The sequence below is a fragment of the Haliotis rufescens genome, unplaced genomic scaffold (genome assembly GCF_023055435.1).
Source record: "Haliotis rufescens isolate VD_foot unplaced genomic scaffold, xgHalRufe1.0.p SCAF_1, whole genome shotgun sequence".
In the NCBI taxonomy this organism is placed as follows: domain Eukaryota; kingdom Metazoa; phylum Mollusca; class Gastropoda; order Lepetellida; family Haliotidae; genus Haliotis; species Haliotis rufescens.
In genome coordinates, this window is record NW_025963779.1 from 2,365,015 (window position 1) to 2,371,014 (window position 6,000).

Here is a 6,000-nt window from a genome sequence, read left to right on the forward strand (position 1 = left end):
ATAATTACATCGTCGCAATATTACTCACCGTTCCAGTTTTGTCTGAATGACACCTTCCCATAACCAACCTTAACCTCGGCAAGTTGCCCTTTAATTGAAGCCAGGACCTCCTCCTGCTGTCCTTTCACCTCTGTCTGTGACCTCACTCCCGTGTTCTTCTACAACAATACACATCTACAACCTGAACCGTCTCGCTCTCCTACTTCTCTATCACCCGATCGGGTTTGTCCTACAGATGGTTGAGAGCTGTCTGAACCTACTCGATCTCCTCTTGTTTTTCCCTCAGAAGTAGACAAAACCCGAACACCCCCTTAACCACGACCATCCCCTCCAGCAGTCTACCTGTACCCCTCCTCCCCTTTCCGACATCCTCTGTGATATCTATTCTCAGGTCTTGGATTCCATTTCGCAAATGTCCTACTCTTCCAAGGCCCTTTAGTCGTTATCGCACGAACCTTAGCATCTTATGAGGGTGTTGTAATCGCTATCTTCATATCACGTTTCCTTATTGTCACCCATTTAATTTCCTCTGACATATAACCGCTATTAATGAAACCTTTTACATTCTCCTTTGAGTCTGTACTTATGTAGTGGAGAAGGTTACCCGAGCCGTTCCCATTATCTCTGCTGCCACACCTCCCCCGGTCGCACACACGACAGCCTGATCAGTGCACGTCCTCACAGATATAAATACTTCGTATAGGGAAGCCTATTATGTATGATGTACAACGCCATCATATAACCCACAAGGGCTGAAAGATCAAGTATAATTAGTTTCCGATATTTGCAAATATGCATTTTAGCAATTCTTACAGCTGATTGGTCAGTCACGACATGACGCCATACTCCTGCATCGTTGGAAATATGATATGAGTTATATATTGTTTATGACGTCACAACTCGAGATGACGTCAAGTAACCAGAATAATAAACTTCAATAAATTATCCTCTGTTTGATATTTCATACATGATTCTTTATTTGACACCAACCATGGGTAATAATAATTAGAGAATCTCATCCGAGTATATGTTTGTATCTCAAATACGTGAACACGAGTCTATAAAAATTAAGCCTCGGATTTTTAAACGTTTTTCGACGAGTGTTGATATATTTGGTATAACAAGACACGAGGGTAAGATTCTATTTATCCTCCAAAAACATTTTTTTTTCAATTTGTTATCAGAAATAAGAAGGTCATGAGTGTACACAGTACAGCTTATCAGCTTAAGTTGGTTTGTTTGTTTGTTGTTTAACGCCGCACTCAGCAATATTCCAGCTGTACGGCGGCAAAGAGATCAGTCATGTCATTCGATTGTGACGTCACCGGTGACATCACAATGTAGAGAAAAGCATTGTGATCCAATTTCCTTACAGTGATAATTATCAATTATTGACCATACATTTACATAAGGGCAATATTATTTAATAAATACTTTTGACGAGGTCAATATGCGAGACCCGAGGCCCCGAGGCCCCGACCCCTGCGGTGATCTGATCGGGCCGAGACCACAGGTCGCATATTGACCTCATCAGGCGTAATCATTCTGTTTGCTACACCGAAGTTCACTTTAAAGTTCATACATCCTTTGAACATTACAATAGTTGTTTCATTATAATAACTCAGTTGCGAATCGTGAAATGCTAGTACCAGACGCCATCTTCTTTTTCTAGCCGGCGAGTCAATATTAATCACGTGGCAGGTCAATACTGGTCATGTGACGAGTCAATATTCGAGGTCAGTGGCAGTCGCATGATTTTTGCTTCAACATTTAAATGAGGCCAGTTTGGGATGAGTGAGTGAGTGAGAGAGTATGGTTTTACACCGCTTTTAACAATATTCCTGCAATGTCACGGCGGGGGACACCAGAAATGGGCTTCACACATTGTACCCATGTGGGGAATCGAATCCGGATTTTCGGCGTGACGAGCGAACGCCTTAACCACTAGGCTACTCCACCGCCCCAGTTTGGGATGATAAATAGAACAGCCTAGCAGTACTACCGGGTAGTAAATGTACAAGAAAACAACAAAAAACAGAGTGCCATTTCTTTTCATGAGTAGATTCACAGCATTTCGCTGTACAGAACGCATATTGGGAACACCAGAAACCTATGGTTGCGGGTTAGAAACCGGGTTCGTCATGATTAGGTGTCTAGGCGTTTTTTTGACAGTACCATACCCGTGCTCGTAGGTTGAACCATATTGGTTAACGTCTGAGACCTGCATCACTTCGGACTTTCTTCCCACATGTAGCTGATACGCCGTAATATAACTGGACCACTGTTAAAATCGGCGTTAAACCCAACTCACTCACACTCAAATGAGTAGATTTGTAACTTCACCCAAAACCATTTTCATTTACCCACTCTTTAAACAACAGTTCGCATTCCTCCACACCTATCCTCAACTCTACAGAAACAAAACACCATCTGGACTGAACAGACGGGCCGGGGCACGTTCCTGAAGCGATCTCAGAAAGACAGCTAGGATCGTAAACTCCACATCTTCACAGACTTCCACTGCGCAGCCCGAGGTCGGTCACGGTCTCTCCTCCCACGTGCATTGGTGAAGCGCCACCTGGGCCTCGCTCCGCCTCTTCCTCCCCGCCCCGCCCTCCACCCCCGGGGATGTACAGGGCCATCTGAACCCCTACACTTCTCCTTTCTCCAGCTGTACGTAAACAGCGTTGTTTGGTCTACAAATATGGCAGTAGATGTTACGTGGCAGGAGACGCTAATTACCTGCAAACATTCAACAGAAAACACGGGATTGAGACAGAGCTATCCAACATCAATGACACTTCAGACATCGGACTATTTGTCTGGGAAGTAATAGCTTCTACAGATCGCTTTGTTATCTTGCAGTGTGAGGAAAGTGGATTTATATCCATTTCGCTCTAAACCAACGCAATTATAAACCATCTTCGTCCACTTTGTATTCCTTTGTAATGCACAAAGACATCACCACTGAGTAAAGACCTAAATATTGGTCTGAAACCCATAACGTTTATATTTTATGCCTGGTTTTATGCTGAAGTACACACACGCCAATACCATTATCCCTAGCCTCTTGACCAAACAGTCTCCAGGTTCTGTGCGGCTTCGACTGAGGAAGCAGATCTGTTTCATGGTGGTACCTTTATTTACCTTTAACTTTGTTGAGTATTAAAACAATGGCTGTTTTCGTGTGTTTTGCCAAGTGTTCAGGTACTTTGCTAGACATTTTTGTCAATGCTTTATTCGCCATGATGAATACCGATGTTAAAACAGCAGATTGATTACTTTGATGGCACCATTGTCTCGTTGGTAGCATCCCGTTAAGGTTGTACTTATGTCTGGGCGATGCATGTACTCCTGACTCTAAATCAGAATTACCACTGTCGTCAGTCAAAGACAAAAACTGTTTCAAAACATTAGATAACATTTGCAAAACCTGTTAATTAAATTGGCACTTGTGTCCTAGCTTCGTCAGGTTCCTGACGTTTATTGTGCGGCTGATGTGTCTACTCGCCATTCACAGTGACATGTTGTCAAATCTTCCAGCCTCTGATACCGAAGGTCCACTCATGTACACGGATGCCCACCTGATAGCTACAGGAACGGTCGGAACAAGATGCAGGAACAAGGTCAACAAACGCTCGGCATATAAGGCAGGACCCACAGTTTTAGTATTCCCTTGTACCCCCCCCCCCCCCCCTTATGCCATTTATTTACTACATTCAGAGCTCATATTTAACAGGAAGGAGATATATGATTTATATATACTGATTTAGATGCACTGGTTGGCGGACGTGGCCTTCCCAGACATTATCGTGGCGATATACAAGTTCATGTCGGCTAAGCATTTTCTTATTATTCTATTTCACGGTCAGCTGTATGACAACACTTGTCTGGGAATATAGGTTTATTACGCAGTAAAACCTATCAGGATTCTTTAATACTTATATGACAAATTGCAGCTGGCGACGATATATTAACTACGTTGAAAAAACATGTATTGTAATAAATATGATAATAATTAGACCATATATCTTATTACTCCAGGTGTTAATTAGCTGTGCTGTTCCTGTTGAAATGTTTCATTATTGCTATGACACCAATTTATACCATGTTAATGCAACGATCCAGAGTCAGCTCCAATCCACATGGTCTGATCATCGAACCTTGAATCTCCACCCAGATCGTCTAATCATGAACAATGGTCCCTGACCCCGGGCACATGTTGCGGTTCGGCGGACATGACATATGACTGGATGTGCTGGGGGAGATTGTAATGTGCAGAGTAATCTAAACAGTTCATTCCATTTCAATTAGAGTTTTATGATTTTGTGGAATAATTAGTATGATAATTAAATTAGTCTTCTTACATAAATAGGGTGGAGGTTTGAAGTGGTGATTGCCTACTTGGTGACAGTCATGACAGTAACTATGTTATTGCGTTTTCTATGTAAACTGGAAGTCAGTTTTAAAATATTAAATCCTGAATTATTTTACCAAGTGTAAAGTTTAGAATCCCAAAACATATAGTGTGAAAATACATTGTCAAAGTAGATAGGACTGCCACTGTATGGCTATGGCAAGAAATATAAACATCAGTGAGACTGTAACTACATGGCTATGGGGAATATAAACGTTAGTGTGATTGTCACTGTATGGCTATGGGGAATATAAACGTCAGTGAGACTGTCACTACATGGCTATGGGGAATATAAACGTCAGTGAGACTGTCACTGAATGGCCATGAGGTATATAAAAGTCAGTGAGGCTGTCACTGTATGGCTATGGGGAATATAAACGTTAGTGTGATTGTCACTGTATGGCTATGGGGAATATAAACGTCAGTGAGACTGTCACTGTATGGCTATGGGGAATATAAACGTCAGTGAGACTGTCACTGTATGGCTATGGGGAATATAAACGTTAGTGAGACTGTCACTGTATGGCTATGGGGAATATAAACGTCAGTGAGACTGTCACTGTATGGCTATGGGGAATATAAACGTTAGTGAGACTGTCACTGTATGGCTATGGGGAATATAAACGTCAGTGAGACTGTCACTGTATGGCTATGGGGAATATAAACGTCAGTGAGACTGTCACTGTATGGCTATGGGGAATATAAACGTTAGTGTGATTGTCACTGTATGGCTATGGGGAATATAAACGTCAGTGAGACTGTCACTGTATGGCTATGGGGAATATAAACGTCAGTGAGACTGTCACTGTATGGCTATGGGGAATATAAACGTTAGTGTGATTGTCACTGTATGGCTATGGGGAATATAAACGTCAGTGAGACTGTCACTGTATGGCTATGGGGAATATAAACGTCAGTGAGACTGTCACTGTATGGCTATGGGGAATATAAAAGTCAGTGAGACTGTCACTGTATGGCTATGGGGAATATAAACGTTAGTGTGATTGTCACTGTATGGCTATGGGGAATATAAACGTCAGTGAGACTGTCACTGTATGGCTATGGGGAATATAAACGTTAGTGTGATTGTCACTGTATGGCTATGGGGAATATAAACGTCAGTGAGACTGTCACTGTATGGCTATGGGGAATATAAACGTCAGTGAGACTGTCACTGTATGGCTATGGGGAATATAAACGTCAGTGAGACTGTCACTACATGGCTATGGGGAATATAAAAGTCAGTGAGACTGTCACTACATGGCTATGGGGAATATAAACGTCAGTGAGACTGTCACTGTATGGCCATGGCTACCCACTGCCCTCACTTCTTTAGACTTATGGCACAAATACAGACATGTAACGTAGAGACACGAATGTGGGGTTTGCTCCCATGGAAAACAATCTAGCGATCTGTAAAAGTACATAACGCGATGTACACCACGTGCAGGCATCAGAACGTAAAAGTACAAATGGTTTGCCTGAGGAAATATCGTCACTGATGCACTGAGATGTGGGTACATAACAACTGGGTTCAATTTCCAGGGGAAGTTGCTGTCCCTCGACCCCTGTAGCACCGATAA

At 42.4% G+C, this 6,000-nt stretch overlaps 1 pseudogene; it reads left to right on the plus strand.

The window, feature by feature from the left end:
* Positions 1-2,488, plus strand: part of LOC125372563 — a 39,891-nt pseudogene extending 37,403 nt beyond the window's left edge.
* The last annotated feature ends 3,512 nt before the right edge of the window (positions 2,489-6,000 follow it).